Genomic DNA, 27,790 nt, shown 5'->3' with positions numbered 1-27,790 from the left:
TGTGGATATTAGTGTATAAGTCTTTTTTTTTTTTTTTAAAGTTTATTTATATATAGAGAGAGAGAAAGCAGGGGAGGGGAAGAGAGAGAGAGAGAATTCCAAGCAGGCTCTGAACTGTCAGCGTGGAGCCCGATTCGGGGCTCAAACTCATGAACTGTGAGCTCGTGACCCGAGCCAAAATCAAGAGCTGGACACTTAACCAACTGAGCCACCCAGGTGCCGCTATGCATACAAGTCTTTTTGTAGACATATGTTTTCACTTCTGTTGGGCAAATACCTAGGAGTGAAACTCTGGATCATACAGTGGATGTATTTTTGACTTTATAAGAAACTTTCATACCATTTTCCAAAGTGGTTCTACTGCTTTACAACCCCGTAACAGTTGCTCCAGAACCTTCTCAACATTTGGTTGTAGCAGTTGTGTTCCTTTTCTAATGCATTGTAACAAATCACCACAAAACATAGCATCTTATAAAGCAGCATTCGCTCACAGTTCTCTAGATCAGAAATCCCATAGGACTCTGTGGACTCTTCTGCTTCTGGTCACAAGGCTGAAATGAAGATGCCACCTGGGTGGGGCTCTTATCTGGATTCTCTTGGGAGAATCCACGTCCAAGCTCATTCAGATTGTTGGTTGAATTCAGTTCTCACTCTGGGCAGCTCTCTGCGTATAGAGACTGGCTGCCTTTCTTCTCCTGCGGCCCCCTCCATCTTCAAGACTGTAAGACCTGTTGAATCCCCCTCATGCTTTGAATGTGTCTGACTTCTTATTCTGCTATTGTCCAGGGAAAACTCCACTTTTAAAAGGCTCACCTGGGGGCGCCTGGGTGACTCAGTTGGTTGAGCATCTGCCTTTGGCTCAGGTCATGGCCTCACAGTTTGTGAGTTGGAGCCCCACATCCAGTTCGCCGCTGTCAGTGCAGAGCTCACTTCAGGTACTCTATCCCCCTCTCTCTGGCCCTCCCCGACTTACATGAGCTCTCTCTCGCGCTCGCTCTCTCGCTCTCTCTCAAAAATAAATAAACATTAAAAAAAAAAAAAAAGGCTCACCTGTTTGGGTCAGACTTAGTCAATAATCTCTGTATCTTAAGGGCAGTTGACTTGGGACTTGAATTGCATCTGCAAACTCCCTTCACAGCAGTACCCAAATTAATGTTTGATTGAATAACCAGGGGACAGAAATCTCGGGGCCATCTTTAGAATTCTGCCTACCACAGCACTCCATGGTGAAGCCTTAAAACAAACATCATTTTCCATTATCCAGCTGCTTTTAAAGCTAGAGATTTCAAATATATTTTTATCCTAAAGAATCATACCTACCGTGGTTTTAATAATTATCCCTTATCATTTGTATTCTGTGCATTTATAAAACTTACTACATTTGAAAGCATCTAAGTGCTTCTCCAATGTTGAGTTTGACAGCCCCATTCAAAATGATCAAGTTAAGTAACTAGCAATATTAACGCTAGACAATCGAGACGCAGGTTAAAGTGCTTTAACCAAGTGATTTGTGTCATGTCTTGGTGTTTACAGAATTGAAAACTAATATTTTAATTTGGTAACTAGAATAATAGGATCTAAGGATGAAAAGTCCCAAGATCTTTACAGTCTAGCTAAAGATCAGAGAAATTGATTCGTACAGTTGGTTACTTAGAGATGAGCCCAGAGCCATGGCTCTATATTCCCCGGGCTAGAATACACTTGAATTATCCACCACACTTGAATGCCTCCTTGTTTCTAGAGAGGTGTCTGATCCTGCAAAGGGACTTTGAGATTTGTTGATTTAGGTCACCATATAAATCTCTGGCAACCTAGAACACATTGAAAATTATGCATAGATTATAGTGTTTTCCTTAGTTCCAAACCACGAATTTTAAACTTGCTAAATCCATTCCAAGAAAAGTTATCTTTTGTCAGCTTGAAACTAGCTAAGGGAGGAAATGAGCCAGTGGAGTTGACCTTCTCCTGTTTAGATGCTATGGTCTTCGGAGTCCTTAATTCTGTGCTTGAAATCTCACCGGACATGGGCACTTTGCATTTCCTCCAACAGGGAATAAAGGAATTGTATGCCCGACTTTTCAAGAAACTCTTAGCCCCCTGGTTTTGAAGATGGATTCTAAGGAAGGCGGTTGCAATGTCACAAGACTTGGCAAGTTAAGATTAGCTTTACACCAGAGGTAATCACTAGCAGCAAACCAGCCCAATCTCTCCTGAAGTTGTGTTTTATTTGGCCCGCAGAATGGTAGTGTTGCTTATTTGAATTAATTTCCAACATATAAAAGCCAAAAAATTTCACATACAAGCCCGGATGTCCACTTTTCTTTTCCTGTGAATAGTGCACCCACTTTCTGCAAGTAGACAGGGCATGGGTGCTACATGTGCCCCCATTTCCCTGGTTCACTTCACCCATTTTCCTTCTTGGTTTCTACAGAAATCTGAGTCATAACACCGACTTCACTCTAAGCTACAGTTTTGAGACACCTTGTCTAACTGTTCAAACAATTTCTTATCTGGGTTATACATACCAACTGTGTTGGGCTCTTACTTCCTAGCAGTTGAAGAGAATGAGCCAGATACTTAAAACAGGTGAGCTACTCCCTGACATTAATTCTGGCCACTTAAAAGAGCATTTTCTTGGGGCTTAGTCACTGAGCTTCTGACTCTTGGTTTTGGCTCAGGTCATGATCTATGGGTCATGGGATGGAGCCCTGTGTCAGGCTCTGTGTGGAGTATGGAGCCTGCTTAAGAATCTCTCTTTCTCTCTCTCTCTCTCTCTCTCTCTCTCTGTGTGTGTGTCTCTCCTCTCTGCCCCTCTCCCCTGTTCACGCTCTCTTCCATAAATACATACATACACACATACATACATACATACACACATACATAAAACAGAATTTTCTCTGTAGGCCCATAGTTACTATCTGGAGTGTTCAGCATTCGTATAATTTCAAAAAATACCTTTTTTAATGGGCTATTCTGAAAATTGAGCTTAAGTAAATAAAACGTTTGGTACTTGTGAAGCCAAAGGGTTTATTTAGGAAAAGCACCTTCTCATCTAAAGAACTTCTGTTGGGGCACCTGGGTGGCTCAGTCCGTTAAGCGTCCGACTTGAGCTCAGGCCATGATCTCATGGTCCGTGAGTTCAAGCCCCACGTCGGGCTCTGTGCTGACAGCTCAGAGCCTGGAGCCTGCTTCAGAGTCTGTGTCTCCCTCTCTCTCTGCCCCTCCCCTGCTCGTGCTCTGTCGCTCTGTCTCAAAAATAAATAAAAACATTTTTTAAAAATTAAAAAAAATAAAAATAAAGAACTTCTCTTATGGGCTGCATTTTGTACCCTCCCACATTCATATTGTTAGAGTCCCAAACTCCAGCAGCTCAAAATGTGACCGTATTTAGAGACAGAGTCCTTTAAGAGGTGATTAAGTGGAAATGAGGCCCTTAGGGTGGGCCCTAATCCAGCCTGACTCATGTCTTTATAAAAGGAAGAAAGACTGTACAAGGACACAGTGAAAAGGCAGCCACCTGCCTGCCAAGGAGAGAGGCCTCAGGAGAAACCAAACTTGTTGCCATCTTGATCTTGAACACTCAGCCTCCCGAACTTGGAGAAGACTAATTTCTGTTGTTTCAGCCACCTCGTTTTTGGTATTTTGTTATGGCGGCCCTAGCTAACTTATCCAGCTTCCTAAGTTGTGTTTCTTTGGAAGAAACTCTGTATCGCCTTATGAAATATGTGCAGTTGTTAATGGGTAATTCTTCAGTTTCTGCAGCTAGAATCCCTAGCTGACTGACAGCTGTGATTATGGATTTCGGTTGCACATGAGCATCATTTGGAGAGTTTTAAAAAATAACAGTGCCTGGGATCATTGCCTAAAATTCTGACTCCTTTGGTTGGGGTTGGTCTTGGGCTTCTGGTTTTAAAGGCATCCTAGGGACGCCTGGGTGGCTCAGGAGGTTGAACTTCTGACTTTAGCTCAGGTCATGATCTCGTGGTTTGTGAGTTTGAGCCCCGCGTCGGGCTCTGTGCTGACAGCTCAGAGCCTGGAGCCTGCTTTGGATTCTGTGTCTCCCTGTCTCTCTCTCTGCCTCTTCCCTGTTCATGCTCTGTCTCTTTTAAAAATGAATAAACATTAAACAATAATAATAAAAATAAATAATAAAGGCATCCAAGGTGGTTCAGAGGTGCAGCCTGAAGTAAGAACCATTGATGTAGAGAGAAGGGTGTCCCTCCCTAAAAGGGACTAAGGCTTCTACATTTGTCACCCGGGTTTTCCTCAGCTGACAATGATATCCAGAAATTGATGGGATAGGTTTGTTGCCTGTGTAACAGGACTTCTGAAGGCCTTGAGTAAAAATGAACCACTTCCGGTCTGCAGAAAAGCCACAGCTCTGCCTATGAGGCACTTACTTACTCATGCAGTGTGGTGACCTGGCTGGGATCCTGGGTGGTTTTTTTTTGTTTTGTTTTGTTTTTAAATCTCCTATGTCCCTGCCCCTGATAGCTTGTGTTTAATTTCTTGTCCCACCCTCCATACCAGTTGAGGGTGGGGCACTAGGAGGGTTTTGGCCTTCCCTCAGTACCCTGGGCCTAGAGCTTAGACACTGACAGAAGAAAGAGCCATTGGGAGGAGAGTACTATTAAGGCCTAGATCCATACAGTTTACCTTCCCTAGCAGCCGAGAGAGCCAGGGCCTTGCTGGAGTGTTGGACTCTCCTGTGGACTGCGCTGCTTTTTGCCACATCTCTTACAATTAAAATGGCATGTTCTTTCTTTCTTTCTTTCTTTTTTTAATTTAAAGTTTATTTATCTCGAGAAAAACAAAGCAAGTGGGGGAGGGACAGAGAGAGAGAGAGAGAGAATCCCAAGAAGACTCTGCATCGTCATCAAGGAGCCCAATGAGGGGCTCGAACTCACCAACTGTGAGATCATGACCTGAACTGCCACCAAGAGTCGGACGCTTAACGGACAGAGCTACCCAGACACCCCTAAAATGGTGTTTTCTGATGTTGATGGCTATCTAAGCTTGCTGATTTTATTAGCTTAATTCCTGGCAATTTTCATTAGTCTCCCATGAGCCTGGTGGAATGAAAACACTGCCCCGTTCTAGTATTTTCCACCAACTGCCTGCCCTATTCATGTATGGAGAGTGTGGCGTTTTTGAGAGACAGATACAAGTTAACTGAGCCGGGACAGGGCTTGCCCCTTCCTTCAGAACCTCTGCCTGGTGTTTGCTATGTCTAATCTTTCTCTCTGACATCTGGCATGACATCCTGATCCCATGTCATAACTTCATTCCCTGTTAAGTGCTGTCCTGGTGAATTCGACTGTATCAGCTCAGACCTGCCTGACCTGACATACCACAGAAAACTTTAAGTGCATTCGGAAATTCCCACCGAACGCTTTATCACACAACCAAACAGAAGTGGGTCATTTTCAGGACCCTAAGGATTATGGGTAAAAGCAAGAATTTTATAAGGGATTTCCTTTTGGGCTAAAATAGTATCTCCAAAATCCTAAAAAAGAAAAAAAAAAAAAAAGAGAGAGAGAGCAGATTGCTGCATTGTGGGTCTGGAGGTTAGGAAAAGTCCGGTAATTCCCAGTGTCTCTTAAAGCTGGAAAAGGTGGGGCGCCTGGGTAGCTCAGTCAGTTAAGCATCTGACTTCGGCTCAGGTCATGATCTCACGGTCCATGAGTTCGAGCCCCGAGTCGGGCTCTGTGCTGACAGCTCAGAGACTGGAGCCTGCTTCGGATTCTGTGACCCCCTCTCTCTCTCTGACCCTCCCCCGTTCATGCTCTGTCTCTCTCTGTCTCAAAAATAAACATTAAAAAAAATTAAAAAAAAAAAAAGCTGGAAAAGGTTCTGGCCTCACTCAGTACAGATGGATATTTGTAATTATAATTTTGAACTGGTCATGTGATCACCTATTATTTCAAGTGATGGTGTATTACAGCTTGCCTGAGTTAAAGTATGATGATCTTTCAACTCTCATATCTTTTAGTTCCTTGAATGGACATGCTAAGGAAGCAGGGACCCAAAGAGATAAATTTGTAGCAGTATTATTTACATTACTCAAAAGAGAGGGGCACCTGGGTGGCTCAGTTGGTTAAGCATCTGACCTCGATTCAGGTCATGATCTTGCAGTTTGTGAGTTTGAGCCCCGCGTCGGGCTCTGTGCTGACAGCTCGGAGCCTGGAGCCTGTTTCAGATTCTGTGTCTCCCTCTCTCTCTACCCCTCCCCCACACATTCTCTCTGTCTCTCACTCTCTCTCTCAAAAAGGAATAAACATTTGAAGGAAAAAAAACGATAGAAGCGACCCATGTAAGTGTCCAGTGACAGATGAATGGATAAGCAAAACGTGTTACATACATGGAACAGAATATTGTTCAGCCTCAAAAAGGAAGGAAATCTTCCACATGCTACGACAGGGATGAGCCTTGACATGTAAGTGAAGCAAGCCAGTCACAAGAACAGATATTGTATGCTTCCATTTAAACGATGTACCTAGAGTGGCTAAATTCATAGACACGGAAAGTGCAATGGTGCTTGCTAGGGGATGGGGGGGACAGGGAAATGGCGGTTGGTGTTTAATCAGTGCAGTTTCCAAGCAGGCTCCGCACTGTCATCAAGGAGCCCAATGCACGCGGGGCTCGTGAAATCATGACCTGAGCCGAAACCAGGAGTCGGACGCGTAACCGACTCTTGGGAAGATGAGAGCCTTCTGGAGAAGGATGGTGGGATGGAGGCACAACAGCACGAACGTACCTCGGGCCCCTAAACTGCTCACGTAAACATGGTTAAGGTGGCAAGCTGTATACTGTGCATTTTACCACAATTTTCAGAAAGGAAATGCCGAGCAGGTAGAAGATGTTATTATAATTATTATGCAAACCAAAGTGAGCATGCGATGTGTCTTTACGAATTTCTTCTTTGGTCAGGTTGATATAGAGAAGAGCCTAAGTTCCAGAGAAGTGCTTTTATGATGACCGAGAAATAAATCTTTTTTTACATTTTATTTTAAGTTTATTTACTTATTTGTTTTGAGAGAGACAGAGAGAGAGCAGGGGAAGGGCAGAGAGAGAGAGAGAGAGAGAGAGAGAATCCCAAGCAGGTTCCACACTGTCACCGCAGAGCCCGACGTGGGGCTTGAATTCAGGAACTGTGAGAGCATGACCCGAGCTGAAACCAAGAGTCAAATGCTTAACCGACTGAGCCACCCTGGTGCCCGTGCCAGAGAAATAAATCTGAAATGTGCAACAAGCCGTTCAAAAAATGGTCCCTTGTTAGACATTAGTTTGAGCAAACTCACCTTCCAAATCTATATGCCCACCTGCCTGCGGGGGATATCCACTCCTCTCTCAGAGGCCATTGCCCCAAACCGAGGCCACTTTCCCATCACAGCTGCTCCACGTCCGCTCCCCCCCGTTTCAGTGTGTTGCATTGTCACCCGTGCAGTTGCCCCAGCCTGAAATCTGGGTGTCTTCCTCGACCCCTCCATTTTTCTCACCAACTCCTGCATCTAATCCAAACAAACAAGGCCCCTGTCCGCTCAAAGACTTGTGCACAAATATTCACAGCAGCGCTATTCCTGATAGAGAAAATGTGCAGACAGTCCAAACGTCTGTCACCTGGGAAATGGGTCAGCAAAATATGGCATATTTATAATGGAAAACTAACAGTAAAAAGGAATGAACTATTGAAACAAGCCACGACATGCATGAGCCTCAAAAACATGCCAAGTGAAAGAAGCCAGACACAGAAGATAACATAGTTTATGTTTGCACTTATTTGAAATCGTTAGGAAAGGCAAATCTATAAAACAAACAGATCAATAGTTGCTAGAGGTTGGGAGTCGGGGCAGGGGTTAGGCACAAGCGAACTTCCTGAGGTGTAGAAATGTCCTAAAACTGGATTATGGTGATGGCTGCACAACTGTATGCATTTATTAAACATCACTGATTTGTACACTTTTATTAAAGTTAGCATTTTATTTGGGAAACACACATAGCTATTGAATCGTAGATTTATCATTTTTCTCTCCATGTGCCCCTCCCTTTACTCTTCTCCAACATTACCCTATGCCAGCCATTTAATTGTTTGTTCAACAAATCTTTGAGCACCTACTATGTGCCACACACCAGGTGCCTGAGTTAGAGTGAAGTAAACCAAGCAAAAAGCCCTGCCCTCCTGGAGCTTACATTCCAGGGTGGAGAGAATACATCGCCTCCAGGAGGTACTCCCGCAGCTGTGTCCTGACTGGGCTCTGGCCTTGTCCCTTTCCCACCAGTGGCACTGCAGGCAAGGTGATCCTTTTTTTTTTTTTTTTTAATTTTTTTTTTTTTAACATTTATTTATTTTCGAGACAGAGAGAGACAGAGCATGAACGGGGGAGGGTCAGAGAGAGAGGGAGATGCAGAATCCGAAACAGGCTCCAGGCTCTGAGCAGTCAGCACAGAGCCTGACGCGGGGCTTGGACTCAAGGACGGGACCGTGAGATCATGACCTGAGCCGAAGTCGGACACTCAACCGACTGAGCCACCCAGGCGCCCCGAGGTGATCCTTTTAAAACACAGATGTGACCCCGTCCCTCTGCTTCAAGTGTTCCAATGCTTTCCCATTGCGTTTTGGTTAAGCTTCAAACTCCTAACTGGGACCTGACCTACACGTCCAGGGCTGGCTCAAGCCTCGGGCTCTGTCCACCGCCTTAGCCACTTCCTCCTTTGGGCTCCTCTCCAGCCGCACTGATTTCGTCCCATTCCTGGGTCTTCCTGAGCTCTCCTCCCTCCATTCTCTTTGCCCAGCTAACTCCCATTCACTCTCTCGACCTCAGCTGAGAGTCCTTTCCCATTTCATCAGTTCTGGTTTAGGATGCCTTCCTACAGTCCTCCAGCCTGCCAGACAGATTCCATCACACGGCACCCACGGCCTAGTAGCTGCTCAATAAAACATGTGTGCTAGATGGATAAACACCCAGAAAGAAAAATCTGTAGAGAGACAGGTTTAACTGGTATTGACTTTGTTATTTACGTGATTCTATGCCTCCACACTTAAGGGAAAGAGTATTTCTCAGAGTTCTGATATAGGAAATGGGAGCTCGATGTAGTAAGGATACATTGAGAAAGTCAAGATTATTTATCCCTCTTTGAAAAAAAATGAACATTAACAAGACTCTCTGTTCTAATTGCATGCATGGGATAAATATTAATGAAGTGATGTTCATACAAAGCTCGGAGTTCATTTGCCTAAAGTAAACTAAGGTAATATATTTTCAGAGAGAAATAAAACAGAAAAAAAATCTGTCCCTACTGTTGGCATTTAAGGTGATCGCGTTAGCAGTCATTTGTCTTAAATATTTTGATCAGATTCTTCTTACTGTAAATTAATTCTGTTACTTCAAGTCAGGGACTTAAAAAAAAAGAAAGAGAGAGAGAGAAAATACCCTGTTTACCTCCCTTCCCAGCTTGTATTGATAGGAACAGTAAGCTCAAACTGTGTGGGATGTTTCTTGCTTTAAAATTTATTTACTCCCTTAAGAAAAGCTACTTTTATTTCATTATTATTATTTTTTTTTAGCATACATGGGTTTTAATCTGGTGAGAAAATATCCTTGCCATTAAGAGGATTCTGCCTCATTACCTCTTATAAAAAAAGCCCTCCTCCTTCCCAAATTTGCAAAACTAAAGGAAACATAAATTAAAACAACAGTTGTTGCTTGTTGCTTTGATCAACAAACACTTATCTCCAAAAGAAAAAACTCTAAACTAGGATAGATTTTAAAAACAGTTCCTTCCCTAAAATAAATCAGTCAATATAAACTAGTGTCCCAACTGGATAAGAAAGAACAAATGGGATGGGGTGGGGATAGGAAGAGAATTTGAAAGGAAATTGGGTTGGGATTCTTATGTTCTTTATTTTGCCTGTTGGCATGACTGTCCTGTTAGCTCCCGGGATCTCTCTCAGACTTGTGATCTGGAATCCAGTAGCAAGAACCCAATTAGTCTGTTGTGTAGACTTCAAAAATGTCTTTGGCCAAAAGAGGTTAGAGAGGGAGGGAGCCAAAGCATAAGAGACTCTTAAAAAACTGAGAATAAACTGAGGGTTGATGGGGGCTGGGAGGGCGGGGAGGGTGGGTGATGGGCATTGAAGAGGGCACCTGTTGGCATGAACACTGGGTGTTGTATGGAAACCAATTTGACAATAAATTTGATATTAAAAAAAACACTTGTGAAAAAAAAGTTTATCTAAAATTTAAAAAAACATGTCTTCCGCCATAACCCATTATACATACGTAATTTTTAAAACATTCAATTGGCTGGTGGTTCAGAAAGAGACATTTCTCCACAGCCTTCCTCTCTGCATCTGCAAACTCTTACATCTTTCTCTTTTTTTTCCTCTTTTGTCCACATAAAGACAAAGGATATTGATGTGTAACTGTGAGGCAGCTTGGTAAGAGAAAGAAAAGGGCAGGGATGGGGAAGAAATAGCAGCCAAAGGAGCAGTAATGTATTTTCCTCTTCAGAATGTATTTGGCTACTTTCTTCTTTTTCTTATTTATCCTTTAATTTTTTTTTAAGTTTATAAAAATTTCTAGTCGTGGTAAAAACACATGACATTCACCATCTTTCCCATTAAAAAAAAAATTTTTTTTAATGTTTATTTATTTTTGAGAGAGAGAGAGAAAGAGAGACAGAGCACGAGCAGGGGAGGGGCAGAGAGAGAGGGAGACACAGAATCGGGAGCAGGCTCCAGGCTCCGAGCTGTCAGGACAGAGCCCGATGTGGGGCTCGAACCCACGGACCGTGAGATCACGACCTGAGCTGAAGTCGGACGCCTAAACGACTGAGCCACCCAGGCGCCCCACCATCTTTCCCATTTTAAAGTGTGCCACTCAGCAATGTTAAGTACACTCACATTGTTATGCAGCAGATCTCCAGAACTTTCCATCTCCTTAAATTGAAACTGTGATGCTTGTTGAACAGTATCTCATTTCCCCCTTTACTGTTGCTTTTATTTATTTTTTATGTTTTATTTTAGAGAGAAAGAGAGAGTGTGTGTGAGAGGGGGAGAGGAAGAGAAAAAGAAAATCTTAAGCAGGTTCCACACTCAGCGCAGAGCGTGACGCGGGGCTGGATCCCACCTGGGATCATGACCTGAGCCGAAATCAAGAGTCAGACACTTAACTGACTGAGCCACCCAGGCACCCCCACTGTTTTAAATTAGAACTAAAAAGATGGATTCTTCTGATTCTGTATAACGTTCTCATGACCTCACATGTCAGGAAGTAAAAAAATTAAATGTTTATGAAAAATAAAAGATACCTGTTTTCCATGAACTGTGATCGCTTCTTCACATTTCTCTAGGTAACTTATCTTTTCCCTTCTCCTACACATTCTGAGATAGGCGAAGGAGGAAACGAATCCTATCCTTGAACCTTCAGCAGACTGGTCTCTGGCTGTCTGTCTAACAGAGTGATCAAGGGTGAGTTGTCTTCTAATCAGACAGAATTATACTCCTTCCCAGGAGCACACATCAAACTTCCAGAAGACGTTTTCTCCCTCCTGCGCAAACCTCCGCATTTCCCCCCACTCTCCAGCAGCCATGACTTGCTGGTCTCTGGTGTCACATTTCACACCAGCTGCCAGGGTCCCCACTTGGGTTGGCTCCAGTTTTCTGGAGGCTGGCAGTTAGTTAATAAGAAAACCAGGGATGTAAATCACAGGCTCAGACAGTTTCCTGTGGGGGAGCTTTTAGGTTCTGATCAGATCTTTTCATTCCAGCACACGGAGAGGAGACCATTGCTCGCTTCAGAGACGAATACAAACGTAGACCAGAGATGAGCAAGGTGGGACGCAGACGGGGAGCATGTTGGGAAGCTCAGAGTCAGGGCACACAGGTTTTCATTCTTTTGCCTAAAGCACATTCATTTACTGAAGAGTGGGGATCTCATGCTGGATTTAAGGAAAAATAGCCAAATTCTTAATCTGGCAGTTCCAGTACAGACAGAGGAAGAGTTCTCACTTGATAGGAATATGGAATTAAACACTGGTATTTCTAAAACTAGGTTTTAAACCACTGTTTGTTTTGTGAGCTATGTAGCTCCAAAACTCTGATGGAGGGGTGCCTGGCTGGCTCTGTCAGAAGAGTGAGTCACTTGGGTACCTGGGTGGCTCAGTCAGTTAAGCGTCCGACTTCAGCTCAGGTTATGATTCTCACAGTTTGTGAGTTGGAGCCCCGCATCGGGCTCTGCACTGACAGCTCAGAGCCTGCTTCGGATTCTGTGTCTCCCTCTCTCTCTGTCCCTCCCCTGCTCACACTCTCTCTCTCTGTCTCTCAAAAATAAATTAACATTAAAAAAAAAATTTAAACAAAAAAAAAAAAAAGAGCAGGTGACTCCTGACCTCAGAGTTATGAGTTCAAGCCCCACATTGGGTGTAGAGATTACTTAAAAATAAATAAATAAACTTTAAAAAAACAAACAACTCCTAATCCAAGACAAAGGAAATGGAAAAAAAAAAACCTGCAATGGAATATTTTTTGGGGATCTATTCTCTATCATGTATGGCAATAGACACTGTAAGTTCCCAGATGAGTAGAAAAGATGTGGTCCCTGCCCTCCAGAATCTCACCATCCAGTCATCAACCCCCTGGACTGTATTACAGTAAAGAAGGCTGAGGGCTGATGCAAGCTGAGGAACAAAGCCAGGGGACCCCAGTGTTCTATCAGGGATACGATAAGGTAAATGAAGCCCTCAGCAGAGTGCGTGAGAATAGCATTCAATAAATCAAAGTCATTAATAACAACAGTGATAATCCCATCATCCAGATAGACATTGGCCCCAGGAGTAGCTCTAATTGGGAATACAGGGCATACACATAATAAAACAAACAGTGCTTCAAAGCAGTATATAATAAGCACCAAAAATTTAGTTCATAAATTTGGGGTGGGAAATGGTTAAAGCAGTTGGGGAAAGATCTTGAAAGAAGATGACTTATAAACAAAGGGGGACAAGAAAAACCTGGTCTCAAAAAGGAGGTGATGGCCATGTGTATAATGGTCTAGGAACATTAATTTACCCAATACCGACACATGCTGCACACCATGGGCATCAGACAATCCGTGCTCCCGAAACACTATTAGTCTAGGAGGGGAGATTTCTGGGTTTTTTTTGTTTTTTGTTTTTTTTTTTTAATTTTTTTTTTCAACGTTTATTTATTTTTGGGACAGAGAGAGACAGAGCATGAACGGGGGGGAGGGGCAGAGAGAGAGGGAGACACAGAATCGGAAACAGGCTCCAGGCTCTGAGCCATCAGCCCAGAGCCCGACGCGGGGCTCGAACTCACGGACTGCGAGATCGTGACCTGGCTGAAGTCGGGCGCTTAACCGACTGCGCCACCCAGGCGCCCCGAGATTTCTGTTTTAATGGCACCAATAGCTGTATTCAAGGTAAAATGTGATAAAGGCAATAGTTGATGATTAAATTATGTATTTTTGAACATTCAGAGGAGAGAGAAATTGCTTTTGGTTAAGGATCAGAGAAGTTTCATTGTGAAATAAACATACTTCTGGTCCTGGGAGGTTGGCTAGAATTCCTTAGAAGAGAGATTGGAGTTGAGGAAGGAATCTCACCCCAACCCAGAGAGGGGGCGGGCGGGGGGGGGGGGTGGCGGGTAGGTAAATAAAATTCCAGAGAGGGAAACCAAAGCATGCTTGCAAAAATGGTAATTACTGGATTCATTAAAGGTAGTTAGCAAAACTCTCCCTTATAGCTGAGTTAATAAGGATGGAATCAGGCAAAGTTAAGTGACCTTCATTTGGGAAAAGGCATCATTTTTAAAGGAAAAGAAAGTAACTTTCCATTTACCAAGAGGAAAAAAAGATCGTTCTAGAGAGAAATGGCCCTTTGTTTATCCTCCATTAGACTCATAAGGCAAATGGGTTTTTTTCTAAGTAGTTTTCTTTTTCTTGGTGCTCTAAATGCCAATAAAAACTTTGCCTGTAGAGAATGGATATGTTCACTTTCCTTCACCCCCTAGGAGAAAACAAAACCTGTCCTATTATTAAAGCAGTTTAACCTGCAGTGTTATCTTGGTCATCCAGGATGGTTATAAGGACAAGGCATGGGCTTTAGAGTCAGATTCTTCATTCTGTCCTCGAGATGCTGTTGCACTTTGGCAAGTTACTTAAAATCTGAGCTTCATTTCTAGTCTTTAAAATTGGACTGGTGATAACCTCGAGGTATTATTGTAAAAGTTAGAACTAAGGTATATAAAGCCTGAGGCATGGTGCGGGACTAGTACTAGGCACAAAATGAAGGGTGCTCTTACTATAACTGATAGGCTGTGGCTCAGCTCTTTCTGGTCTACCAGCAAAAAATGGCAGCCAACAGTCTACCGAGATCTGCCTAGGACGCTGTTACGTCCTCGCCTTTGGTCAGTATAAGCACACTCCAGACACCTCCCAAAGGTGCTGATTACAAGAACTTTAAACGTAAGTTTTCTCTCCCATCTTATTTTCTGGTTCCTAGGCAAGAGCACTAAAGTATGTGAAATAACACTGACATCCGGCTTAGAGTAGAACAGTTTCCTGAACACCTACTGGGAGAAAGTTGGGCTTAAAAACAAATCAGCTGGAGAGTAAAGAAAAATTTTTTTCATCGCCTGAATCTACATGTGAAAGTACAACATAAAACTGTGGGACTTGAGGGGTATGAAAGAGATCTTAGAAAATGAACTATTAGCGTGATGCTCAGTGGCTAGAATCCTTTTTAAAAGCACATTGCTTGTGGGTTTTTAAAGAATAAGGGGAGATGAATTGGCTTCTTTAAGTCAATAAAGTGAGACTGCCAAAAAAGTAAACAGGAGCTACATTTAATTTCTCTGTTTTTCTTTTGGGAGCCAGAGAAGTTAATACTTCAAGACCAGTGAAGCTGCCAACTAGCTAGTGGAAAATTTTATTTTCAAAAATAAGCTTACAAATGAAGATAAGGTGACTTTTTTTTTAAACCTAAAGCACCAAAGAGGATTTAAGCCCTTTTGAAAAACATGTAGACATCAAATACCATATTGTCTAAACCTTAGTAGCAGTAAATCATCAAAGTGAGTCATCTACATTTCAAAAATTCCAATTGGTTTTCCCTAGCAACTTACCCCAGCAACTTGTTTTTGTCTCTTGAAGTTACACTTCTATAGCACCTTGGGTTGTTCTTAAAGCAGTATATGGCAATGTTGATGAAATTTAAGTGTTTAAAATATTTATATGTGGTCAAGATTTCATATAACACAGTCTTAGGAAGAAAGACTGGCCAGTGGAACAGGTGTCTTGATGCTTTGAATAAAATTAAGACATCCTTTTTGAAAGGCTAAGATTCTGATACAAGGCAAAGACAAAAAGTGCCAAATCGTTGAACAATTCTTTTAAAAAGTGATTTGTGGTGAGGGTGGGGGTGGGTAATGACTCAGTCGGTTAAGTGTCCAACTCTTCAGCTCAGGTCATGATCTCATGGTTCACGGGTTCAAGACCCACATCGGGCTCTGCACTGGCAGTGTGGAGCCTGCTTGGGATCCTCTGTCTCTCCCCTTCTCTCTCTCAAAAAATGAATAAATAAGCTTTAAAAAAAAGTTTGTAGGGGCGCCTGGGTGGCTCAGTCCGTTAAGCGGCCGACTTCAGCTCAGGTCATGATCTCGCGGTCCGTGAGTTCGAGCCCCACATCGGGCTCTGTGCTGACAGCTCAGAGCCTGGAGCCTGTTTCAGATTCTGTGTCTCCCTCTCTCTGACCCTCCCCCGCTCATGCTTTGTCTCTCTCTGTCTCAAAAATAAATAAACGTTAAAAAAAATTTTAAAAAGTTTGTAGATGATTTGCATTGTTATAAAGAAACCATTGCTGGTGACGCTGATGAATTCTCTTGGTCAGGGAAGCAGACCTGCTTTAACCAAAAATAAATCAGAGGTTAGCACGTAGTGGAATAACATACTTTTAGTCATTAAAACAGATTTCTATAAATCAGCTGTTCAGTTTGTATGCCAACTTAAAACATCACACCAGTCTCCATTTCCATACCTACTCTCTCCTTAGGTATCACCTGTGATCAGATTCAGGTACTTGCTTTAAAGCTCTCCACCTACCGCCCTCCGGGCATGCAGGTGTTTTCCACCCCAGGTCTGCCCTTCGCTCAGTCTTTCTTAGCTCCTGCACAGTCTCAGTGGCACTCACTCCCCACCAATCATCATGTGGGTTCTCAGAGAAGCAGTTTCTACCCAAATAAAAGTGCAAACCATGACAGGAATTGCACTGAACTCCATCTCTAAATGGGTTATGCTTCTTCCTCCTCAGATTTCCCCCCAAATCCTTATTTATCTTTATCTATATCTTCAGAAACATATGAACATTTTTCTGGAAAGAAAAGTTTTGTGTTTTAAAAAAAAAATGTTTATTCATTTTTTGAGAGAGAGAGGCTGTGAGCAGGGAAGGGGCAGAGAGAGGGAGACACAGAATCCGAAGCAGGCTCCAGGCTCTGAGCTGTCAGCACAGAGCCCAATGCAGGGCTTGAACTCACAGACCATGAGATCGTGACCTGAGCCGAAGTCGCACCCTCGACCGACTGAGCCACCTAGGCGCCCACGGAAAGAGAAAATGTTTAAAGCTTCCATTGGAACATTTCGGATCATGTCCCAGAAAAGATTTTAATCCTCAGTTCTGATGCTTCTTGGACATCAACTGAAATACTTGCTTTCCTTGACAGAAGATCATGTTGGTGCTTCTGCTCAGGCACTGGTTAGGTTGAGAATGCTGACTGGCTCAGCCTTGTCTGCCCTTGCCCACACCGCCTCCCCCCTTCCCCCGTGTACATTCTCCCCAGTGACAAGGGCACGCCAGTGTTTGCACTCCCGATGAACCCGGGCTGTTAACGACCTGTCACTTGTGGAGTTTTACCTTTCAGGATTCTGGGCCGTCAGTACTCAGTGTCACCTCTATCACATGCCTTTTCCTAAGAGTCAAATGCCCTTCACATACCAAGCGCACTTCACCTTGCTCTAGGAGGTTGCTTCCGCTAACAGGAGGTAGCAGCTGTTAGCAGTTCACATCAACCCTGTTAGAGCTTCGGAGCTGAAAAGGATAAACACCTACGCCAGCACAAACAACTGTAATCACTAGTGCGGGCTAGTCTGAATTGCAGCCTGACCTGTGCCTTTTATAAGTAAATTTACAAGGAAGATGTTCTTCCTGAAGTTTTGCTTGGTGACCAACATTTAAATGAATACCAGGCGTTGAAGATTTTACCATAATTGGGGCGCCTGGGTGGCGCAGTCGGTTAAGCGTCCGACTTCAGCCAGGTCACGATCTCGCGGTCCCTGAGTTCGAGCCCCGCGTCGGGCTCTGGGCTGATGGCTCGGAGCCTGGAGCCTGTTTCTGATTCTGTGTCTCCCTCTCTCTCTGCCCCTCCCCCGTTCATGCTCTGTCTCTCTCTGTCCCAAAAATAAATAAACGTTGAAAAAAAAATTAAAAAAAAAAAGATTTTACCATAATTATCCACCATAATCATCATTTGCCCATATAAAGCTAATCATGATTTTATGTGCAGCTTAATTAATAAGAGCTAAAATGCAATAAGCATTTACTTTATGTCAGGTTCCATTCTATGTGCTTCATGGGGAGTTATTACCACGAAACCTCCAGCAATCCTGTGAATCAGGTTCAGTTTTTAAGCTCTCATTTTATAGATGAGGAATTTGCCTCATGGGGCAGGTAATGACCAGCCCAAGGTCACAAAGTAGAGCCTGAGGCCAGAATTCCAGTTCAAGTATTCTGCTTCCAGAGACTGTACTCTGAACCATGATGCAATGCTGGCCTCACAGGACTGGGATTCTCCCTTAGGCCTTATGGTCAAAATCTGTGAGGCCTGCACCTCCCATTCAGCCTTCCTCCATCACTGTGACTCCATTCACCATCAGTGTGACTTCTTAAAGGTGCCGATCTGGTCATGACACTGGTGTAAAACTTTTAGTGACTTCTCATGGCCTACGAGATAAAGTGTAAGTCCTGAAGATAGCCCAGAAGGCTTCACTCCCATCATCCGCCTCTCCATCTACACTGTTTATCACCTGCTCCCTGCCTAGCCGTGTTACTTGCTGACCCCCAGTTGGCTTTGGGACCTTCAAACTTTCTGACCTGACCTTTTTCTCCCCTCCTGTTATGCCAGTCAGCCCATGCACGTGCTTCAGGACCTCTCTCAAACATCTCTATATTCTTCCCTGCCGTACATAGCCTCTCCTCTGCTGCCAGTACATAGATTACTCAAAATAAAAAATAGCTATCATTTGTTTTTTTTTTTTTTAGCTCTCACATATTAACCACACAGTGCTGCTTATTTTATATGTTTGGTGGGTAGAAATTTTTTTTTGAAAATTTTTTAATGTTTATTTATTTTTGAGACAGAGAGAGAGTCAGCAAGCAGGGAAGAGGCAGAGACAGAGGGAGACAGAGAATCTAAAGCAGACTCCAGGCTCTGAGCTGTCAGCACAGAGCCTGATGTGGGGCTCGAACTCACAAGCTGTGAGATCATAACGAGCCTAAATTGGACACCTAACCGACTGAGCCACCCAGGCAAATGTTTTTGGTTTTTTTTTTTACCTTTTTTTTTTAGTGTTTATTTATTTTTGAGAGAGGGAGTGAGAGAACAAGTGGGGGGGGGGCAGAGAGAGAGGGAGAGAGAGAATCCCAAGCAGGCTTTGCTCAGTCAGCACGGAGCCCAGCGTGGGGCTTGATCCTACAAACCATGAGATCATGACCTGAGCCGCAATCAAGAGTCAGACGCCTAACTGAGCCCTCAGGCACCCCTGGTGGGTACAAATCCTGAGCCACAAACACAGTTATGGAAGAAGGTAACCATTTCTTTTTTAGAAACTGACTGTAATTTCTCTTTTGAGACCTCATTCGTCAGAGAGAAACTTAGTATCAGCTAATTCCAAGTCTCCTCCTGTTTCTGGGGCTGCTGGAGAGTTGTCAGGGCCTTAGGCAGGTAGGTGTGTGTGTCATAGGGAGGCTAAGTGAAATTGCACCTTTGGCCTCCATGTCACCATCTCCCTATGCTGGTGTCTGATGTGTCTGCTGACCATCCAAGCTGGGACAGTGGTATCTACAGCTTCCTCAGATCCATCCAGCATCTATGCTGTCTTGGCCTTACCAGAAACATTATGCCTCTCTTGGACCACTCTTGATTGGGAGGATTGGTGGGAAGCATGAAGCTCTCTCCTGCCTAAGCACACCACACAGACATTTCTTTGTGACTCCTACTCCTGACCGAGTTTCCAACGACTCTGGGACTAAGCCAGATCTCCAGACTCTTGCTTGGGGTCAGGGCCCACATGCTTTCTGCTCTCAAATCTCTAAGCCTTTCTGGAGCTACCATCTTGTCCCACATAGGACACAGAGTTGCTCTAGCTTCTAATTCCCCTTCACTTCTCTCCGACTCGCCTTGCCCTTCTTTGTTAGTCCTAGAAAGCTGTAATGTCTGTGGTGGAGGGAAAACTGGCTCTAATTGAGTGTTCTCAAAAATCTTAAGACTTGTGCCTGGTTGCCTTTATTCTATGAGTTCTGCTCAGTCACCCTTTCTTTGGTCGATGGATGGCACTGGCTGGGAGGAAAGACAGGACTATAACGAACAGTTATTCCCACCCCCCAGACACACACTCAATAACTATCTCATGTTATCTTCACAAAAAACTATGGGAGGTATAATTATTCTTAGAGGAAAAAACTAAGGCTTAGTAAGATCAATTAACCTTCCACACAGCTAGCAAGCTCTTTAATCCAGCCCATACTTTTGATAACCACACTCTCTTCTTATCTTGTGGTACTGAAATAATTTCTTTAGATGTCTGAGTTTCTGATGAGCACCTTGAAGTCAAGGCTAGGACCTCATCCAACTTGATATCCTCAAAGTCTGGCACTCTGCAGGCACTCAGCCAGTGGTATCGGAAATGAAATGGGTCAAAGAGAGAAAGAAAGAGAAGGAGAAGGGGGGAGGGAAGTCAGTGGGAAAACCTTATCTTAGGCTGTCCCGAAACTTCCCAAATGATATTCTGTCAATCAAAATATAAGTGGAATTTGCTGGTATCATCTAAATCATGTCCAGAAGAGGACTCTCTGTACATTGTACTCTCAGATTATTCAAGGCATAGAAATTATTTCCTTATGTCCAGAAAAGGGTGTAATGTCACTGGTGACACAGCGATAACAAATGATGATCATATGCATATATGAGCAGTACGACCAGAACTAGTGAAAGTTGTTATCAGTCAATGCAGTCCTAGTTGACATTTATTGACTTTCTAGACATTGTCATCCAAGACGCTGGTGGTGTATAAATCTGATAACTTCTTGAATTTCACAACTTTCTATTAAATTTTTGTCTGAAAACTCATTACCCCGCATTACATAAATCCCTCCGATAACAAATATCCTATTTATTAGACTATGCATCTAGGTGAAGGGTTAAAGCTTCAGGCTGTGACATGCCCAAGTTACAATCAAAGGCAGGTTTGCTGGATAGTTTTCCTCCTTCTTCATAATTGCTTATTTATGATGTGCCTTATTTTTAAATGTTTTCTTATTTGATGTTATTGGGGCATCTGGCTGGCTCAGTCAGTGGAACACATGACTCTTGATCTTGGGGTCATGAGTTTGAGACCCACGCTGGGGGTAGAGTTTACTTTTAAAAAATGTTATTATTTGATGTTATGGCAAATACTATGACACAATAAAAGTAAAACAATAAAGTTAACATTCTCCCATGCTACCTCTTTCTGGTAACTTCCATCAAAGGCTGGTGTATGTTCTTCCCTGTGTGTTTAACATATGTGTTCCAGCACATCTTCATGTTTCTAGGAGCTAGATGTTCCTTTTTCTATCCTCCCTCCTGCGCTCCCCCCTTGTCTTTTATCCTGCAGCTACCATCTCTCATTCCTCCCCTCTTCCTTTCTCCATCCCTTCTCTTCCTCTATCTTCCCTCCTCTCTATTTTTCATCATCCACGTTTTCCTCTCTTATTCCCTCTTAGCCTTGCAGTACCCAGGCTCTAGGAAATTGAGTTTTCACCCTCAAGATGTGGCAGCTCCGTCTGAGCTTGGGGGATGGACTTTATTCCTTGGGTTGCCTGCTGTCTTGCAAAGCCTCAGCCTGAGAAAGTGGGGAGCACGTGTGGGAAGAAATAAAATATTGAGTTTATCAAAATTAGCTCATTTGGCTGAAATATTTCAGAAGACATAATTATTACAATATTGTAAACATTCAATTCAAAGAGTAAATTATACTTACTGTTTTAAAATTATACTTATTGTTTTAAAAACGCCCCAATTCTCTAGAAATGTTAAAAGCAAAAGGTAAATTTAGGGGTGTCTGGCTGGCTCAGTCAGAAGAGCATGTGATTCTTGGTCTCAGGGTCATGAGTTCAAGTCCCATAATGGGTGAAGAGATTACTTAAAAATAAACAAATAAGGAGTGCCTCAGTCAGTTAAGCATCAAACTCTTGATCCCACAGTCCGTGGGACTGAGCCCTGTGTGGGGCTGTGTGGTGACAGGGGAAACCTGCTCAGGATTCTTTCTCTCTCCCTCTCTCTCTGCCCCTCCCCCTCTCCTCCCCAACACCCCCCTCTCTCTCACACAATAAATAAGTAAGCTTTAGGGGCAACTTGGTGGCTTGTCGGTTAAGCATCTGACTTCAGCTCAGGTCATGACTTGCAGTTTGTGAGTTCGAGCCCCACATTGGGCTATGTGCTGACAGCTCAGAGCCTAGAGCCTGCTTCTCTCTCTTCCCCTCCCCCGCTCATGCTCTGCCTCTCTTTCTCTCTCAAAAATAAAATTAAAAAAAAACCTTTACATAAATAAATAAAAATTTTTAAAGGTACATTTATATTTACCCCCCGCCCCCACTCTAGAAATAGTTTAGTATTCGCTTTCAGATGTTTTTCTAGACTTTTGTAAAGCATGATAAACGTTGTATATACTGTGTATATAGCTTTGTCATTTAACTACATGGAAATCTCTGGATACTACATATAGGTCTACCTCTTGTAAATGCTGCATTATATGCTTCAGAATTAACCATTTTCGGTATGAACACTTATGTTGCTTCCAGTTTCCAGGAGGCAATTCTAATCTTTCAATCAAGACTTTCCCAGGAGAATGCTGTCCATCCTTGTCTCCTTAGTGACCTGAGGCTGCTGACATGAGTGACTGTTACTTAACCAGTGACCCCCCCCATAACATTGAAAATGTCCTTTGTCTCTTACATGTCCATGAAGCAATCCCTTCCAGTCTCATCTGCTAATTTTGTTCTGTTCTTCCTTTTGGCTTCCATTTAGACCTATGCAGGTTTGATGCAGGATCCCAGATCTGACCCCCTAAGCTATGCACATGGCAGTTGGGTGCTATCCTAACAAAAATTGTAGTGGCACACATAATGAGTGAACTTTCACCTGCCTAGGCCTACCCTATCTTTTCCTTGGGTTCTGACCTCTGTAAGATTCTAAGTAGCTTTGCAGGTGACAGCCAGGTACCATAAAGGCCTTTGCTTGAGACCCGAATCCTAGGGTTACAAAAAATGCTTTGGATTCTAGTGTGAAAGTATGATTCCTGATTACAGTCTTAATAGGAACTAAAAGACAGCATGACTTTACAGAGGCCATCTTTAATAGTTGTCTTAGAGTTTACCCATACATATACTTGACATGTGTAACTGTTTCATGGTCATTTACAAGTTATGCTTTGTGAAGGAAGGGATGGATCATTCTGCAGGAGCACTGAGAGGGAACTCCAGGTGAGGGGCCAGGTGAGGGAACTTACCTCTAGCTTGTGCAGAGAGACGTTAGCATAATTTTGTATTGCTGCAGAGATTTCTTCATTTCCAGTCTCAGCTTTGATCCCATGAGCTAGGCTGTTTTCCTTTCATCTACAAATATCTGACAATGCCTCTGAGTTACAGATACAACTGTACAATGGAAGCCCAGGGTCTCTCACCATAGTGATGGATTTCACTGGTATAATACAGGCTGCATGGGAGGTAAGATTTGGACCCAAAGTATGGCTTTAATCACCAATTTAAAGTGATATTTCATATAAGAATAGAGGGATCTGTTCCACCCTCATGAGATTTCACCTGACCCTGAGCACTGAGAAAACAAGATAAAGAAGCCACAGGTCTTATCTGTTCTTCCCACAGAGCTCCTGGCTGAGTCTTCTAGCTAACACTTGCTATTTCCTCAACATGGTGGCAGACGCAATGTGCTGTCTATACTGAAGGGCTGATCACTTATTTAAAGCTTAAGCTGTGAACATCACCTTCACCCAAAACTAGATTTCCACAGGACATTACACACAGGGCAGGCACACATTAGCCTTCCTGCTTCCAACACTTAGCAACAGTGTATATGCGTACCCTGTTGACTGCATGATAGGTGTGGATGTGTTTGTGCATGTTTGTAATATCATTTTGAAGACAAAATCCAGTTTTAAGGGGGATAATACCTTTTTGGAAGTGGGAAGGAAGCCTGTCCATAAAGATTTCAGTAAAGAGGTTTATTCAGTGGTTGCTCTGGTAGCTAATGCTTCTAATAACAAAGAATACAGCCAAGTAAAGACAAATGGTATCAACCCTCCTGGAACCGAGGCTTCTAGTTCCTACTTAATTAGGCATTCTCTTCTCTGTGTCTGTATATATATATATATATTTACTGCCTTAAATATAGAACCTGAAATGTTAACAACAGGGATTCTGCTTGAGTGAGAAGAAATAAAACCAATTTCAGACCTGTTTTCTTAATCTCTGGCGACAACATGTGAAAGCAATTAAGAAAGGTGCTCTAAGAAAAAACTCTTACCCCCATTGAAAGAGGCTGGAAGAGCCTTTGAAGAAAGATGAAACTAAACATAACACCCTACCTTCCTTAAGACTATCAACTGGGCACTTGTATCATAAAAGCAAAACAAATGCAAATGTGTATATTGTCTAAAACCCAAGAGTTTGCAAAGCTGAATCCAAGCTCCCGAGAGATAACAGCCATAACTACTGGAATAATCACCTGTGTCTCATGTAGAGATGATGCTCATGGAAACAAAAAGGGACTGGGAAGGGAGGTTTCAACAGCATTAGCCGGTCGGCAACAACCCGGATCTCTCCGGTTGACTTCTACTGAAGAGGACATACGAAGAAAAAGGATGGTTATTTTCCTTGTAATGTGAGCTTTTTTTTTTTTTTTTCCTTCCAAGCTGTGAACTTTTTACCTTGCTTCATTCATGCTTCATTTGATCAATTACTAACTGTATGGCCCCTGAAAAGCGAGCGCGGGCTTCTTAAAGTTGGTATTTTGCTCTCGGATTCTTTTTCATTTCAAAATGGGGCGGGGTGGGGGGAGGTAAGCCACCTTTCTGAGGGTGAGCTGAGAAAGGAGAGACGGGGAGCATGTGTGTCGGTCCCCTTAATACCACGAGGACCAGAGGACGTAGCCCGCGGAGGGGCGAGGGCAGCCTGACTCTTCCATCCCGGAATCCGTTTTCAAACCTTGGGGAGCCTTTTCTGCCATTGAAATGCAAATCCTGTCTTGAGCGCCCGGGCCAATCCGGGAGGCTTCCTGTGGGATTACCTGGTGGCGAGCGCGGAGCGAGCGCGGCCCCTCCGGCGCGGCCCCAGAGGCCCGGAGGCGTGGTCGTCGGGCGCCCCCGCACCCCCCGCCCCCGGGTCCCCCGCGCCCAGATTCGGCCCCTGGAGCCGCGCGCCCCGGGCTCGCCGCGCCGCAGCTGCAGTAGCCGGGGCGCGGCGGCGCAGGGCGCGGCCGAGCCGCCTATTGTTGAGCGCGGCCGAAACCCCCGGCGATGCCCTGCGCCGCCTCCTTGGAGCGGCGGCGAGGTTTGAACTTGGCGTCGGCCTGGAGTCCTGCACCTCCCGGGAGGCGGCGGCGGCCCCGCGAGCGGCGATGGTGAGTGCTGGGCTCGGGTCCGCTCCCCCTGGCCGGCTGTGGGTGCGGCCGGGGCGCACTGCTGTCTTTGAAGGAGGGGGGCGGGCGTGCCCCGCCGTCTGCTTTCTAAAGGGTGTCTATTTCAGTCCCTTTGGCGACTGTGGAAAAACCCTTTCTGTGGGGATGGGTCCCGGGGCTGGCCAGGTGGGGGGAGGGGGGCGGCGCTCTCCAAAGGTCTCCTGACACTCCTGGGCCTTGGCTTTTTTTTTTTTTTTTTTTTTTTTTAATGGAGGCAGGAACTGCCACTCCAAGAGGAAAATAATTGCAGATTATTGACAGCGTGAAAACTTTTCAGAAGAAATGATCTGTGAAATATTTTAATTTTGATAAATCGTTCCGCACAAGGGCCCCTACTGGGTTTAGAAAGACTTCTCTTTCGTAATTTTACTGGATTGGTTTCTGTAGGAAAGGTCTCAAATGTGCTTTGAGGCGCACCCCCCGCCCCCGACTTGTTCCAGATCTTAAGGCAGTTTTTAAAAAGGTGTGTTCTCCGGTCTGTAGCAGAAATTAAATCAAGGAATTAAATTATACCTGACACACGCTCTACGCTGAATTGCCAGAGGGATAAAAGTGCCTTGCCGAAGGGTGTGGGAGGGCTTAAAAAATTTCAATACTGGGAGCATTGGGGGGGGGGGGGGGAGGGGGGGAGTATGTTTGTCTCTTTCTCTGCGATGTATTACTTTTTTTTTTTTTTTTTTAAATCATAGTGGTGTAGTGAACCTCTGTGCAGGGAGGCTTTTGGGCTGGGAGTGAACGAGCACCCACATGCGTATAATCTCCATGGAGAGATTAGCACAGAGGCTTCTAAAGATTGTTCTGTGCGTTTTCTGTTTCTAGTTATTTAATATTTAAGGACTAGTTATCAAAGGCGTGTTAGACGTATAGCTAAATCCCACCCCCAAATGATTTCACCAGAAGTTGGTTTCCATTTTAATTAATTTTGATGGTTATTTTTGTCTTTTAAAATCTTTGTTTTTTCCTGATTGTGAAAGTATTACATGGTCATTGCAGAAAAGGTGGATCATACAGAACTGAAAAAGAAGTAAACGGTTATTCACAACAATGTTTATATTGTAGGTTAAGGCTTGTGTTTCATAAAAGCTTAGTCATTTGAAAACTTTGCAGACATTTTTTTGATTGCTCACAAATCTGGTTTAGGAACTAAAACTAGGAAATGACCAGGGAATAACCTTGTACTTTAAAAAAGGTTGTAACCAACAATAACTTCTTCACAGAGTTCATGGAGCAGAATTTATTGTGGCAATTTCTCTTGAATCAGCTTCCCACATCTGCTCCTGACAAATGGTTTCTGTTTGTATAGCCTGTTTTGTAAATACATCTCTACCATTAAGGCAAAGTGCCCAAACACATATCCCTTACCAGTGCTTGTAGCTAGGCTGGTAGAGTTAATATTTTTATTGGTTTCTACATCAGAACTTCTTCACTGTATGCTTGATAAAACCCTGGAGAAGGTTACCAAGGGATGTTGTAGAGAATTTAATTCCCTGGCGGTTTTAAGAATAGGATAAACATCCATCTGCCTTCAGTGCGGTACTGTCTGGATAAAGGAAGACTGGGTCACATCTCCAAACCCCAAATCGAGGAATTCTAATTATATTTCAGCCTTCAATAACCTGGGACCAAAGAGTATAAAGATCCCCCAACCCCAAAGCACCTGAGTCCAGTAAGAGGTGAAGCCCTGTTTGGATTTACATAAAATGAAAATCCTCCTTTGATAAGGAAGATTTATAATTACTCCTAGGACTTGCCAATTCTTTTCTGTTTATGGATAGAAAAATCAGCAATGATTTAATTGCTGTCTAGGAAGTTACAGAAGTTGAATACAGCATAAGTTGTGTGGTTTGAAGTAAATGAATGGGTTGATTCACAGGAATTAAAAGTTCTGCCTGAAAGGTGGGGGAGGGGGTACATGTGTCCTAAAACTCTCAACTAAAGATGGTGTCCTTGGGAGCTCTCTTCACTCTGGATCCAACTTTCTCTTCAGGATTCCTATTTTGTATGTTAAATCTGATGACATCTTTACGTCAACATTACGTTTTACTTTATTCCTCAAAATGTGTTCTTGTGTAGCGCTTTTGTCCAGACCACGTATTCCTGTAACTTCTGTTGGAGGCTGTTCCCCTGGGCCAGCAGTGCTGCTGGTTTGTGGTTTCTTTCAGAAGGTCAGGATTTCATGGGTTGCTGCTTCCTCTCCTCTCCCGTTTGACAGAAGTATCCTGTAATTCTAACCACTGTGTGACCTCAATTGCAGTAACACCTTCCTCCCTTTCTGTCACATCACTGGATCAGGAGCAGCCACCACGCTTTCTCCCCCCAGGATCACTGGGAGGGGTTCACTTTCTAGGAAAGTTCACCTCAAGAGGATAATGGGGAAGTCAAGAGTCTCCTGGATGGGCGGTTTTTCACTTTGCTTGAATGAGCAGTGCCTCCCCTCCACACCCGCCAGCTTGTCATATTTCTCCATGCATGCCAAGCATGTTTTCTTATGCTATAGTAACGCCCAAAGAAGGAACAGGAGTGTAACAATGGTCTTTCATTTGTTCAGCAAACATTTACTATGTGGGAGGCAGCCCTGGAAATGGAGATGGGTTCTTTGCCCTCTGGGTTCTTGTCCTGTAAGAGGAGAAATCAGATGTTAATAAGCTAATGCCACTGTGAGGGAGGATAGGGGTTAAGAACTTAGGTTTATTGTAAGTTAAACATGTCCCAACCCTATGACCCAACATTTCCATGCCTAGCTATTTACCCAAGATAGATGAAAACAAATGT

At 43.7% G+C, this 27,790-nt stretch overlaps 1 protein-coding gene across 6 annotated transcripts in view; it reads left to right on the top strand.

Moving 5' to 3' along the window:
- Positions 1-27,790, top strand: part of SHROOM3 (shroom family member 3) — a 320,350-nt gene that overhangs the window by 209,029 nt on the left and 83,531 nt on the right. The window contains exon 1 of one of the 6 annotated variants that reach the window (XM_045473676.1): positions 24,486-24,961. The exons of the other annotated variants lie outside the window; for them this stretch is intronic. The gene's annotated coding sequence lies outside the window, so the exon portion shown is untranslated. Of the gene's footprint in view, positions 1-24,485; positions 24,962-27,790 lie in introns of those variants that run through there. 6 annotated transcript variants of the gene reach the window in all.

This window comes from Leopardus geoffroyi, chromosome B1 (assembly GCF_018350155.1).
Source record: "Leopardus geoffroyi isolate Oge1 chromosome B1, O.geoffroyi_Oge1_pat1.0, whole genome shotgun sequence".
Lineage (NCBI taxonomy): Eukaryota > Metazoa > Chordata > Mammalia > Carnivora > Felidae > Leopardus > Leopardus geoffroyi.
This window is presented reverse-complemented; position numbering and strand designations above follow the sequence as displayed.